Consider the following 451-nt stretch of genomic DNA (forward strand, 5'->3'; position numbering starts at 1 on the left):
TGTCAGGCTCCTCTGTCAGTGGGATTCTCCAGGCAGGAATACTGGAGTGGGTTGCCATTTCCTTCTCCTGGGGCTCTTCCAGACCCATTAATTGAACCCGGGTTTCCTGTATTGCAGACAGATAGTTTACCGACTGAGCTATGAGGGAAGCGTCGGACAGTGTATGCACTCCGTAGGACCCCAACCCCGTGGCTCCCTGGCACGTGGGCTGCCCAAGTTCCTAGACTCCTGGATCCCGCTCCGCCCCCTTCACGCCCCCTCAGCCCTGCCCCGCCCCGTCAGCCCTGCCCAAGGTTCGCCCCGCCCCTTACCCCTTGCCCCTTCTCAGCTTACTCTGCTCCAACCGCGCACGCGCTAGCGCGCCGTCTCGTCTCCATGGCGACGCGACGACTACTGCTCCACGCGCCCAACACCGAGCGAAGCAGGAGCTGGGCTAGCTTTCTATGTCAAC

Source organism: Bison bison, unplaced genomic scaffold (genome assembly GCF_000754665.1).
Source record: "Bison bison bison isolate TAMUID 2011002044 unplaced genomic scaffold, Bison_UMD1.0 scf7180017864190, whole genome shotgun sequence".
Taxonomy (NCBI): Eukaryota; Metazoa; Chordata; class Mammalia; order Artiodactyla; family Bovidae; genus Bison; species Bison bison.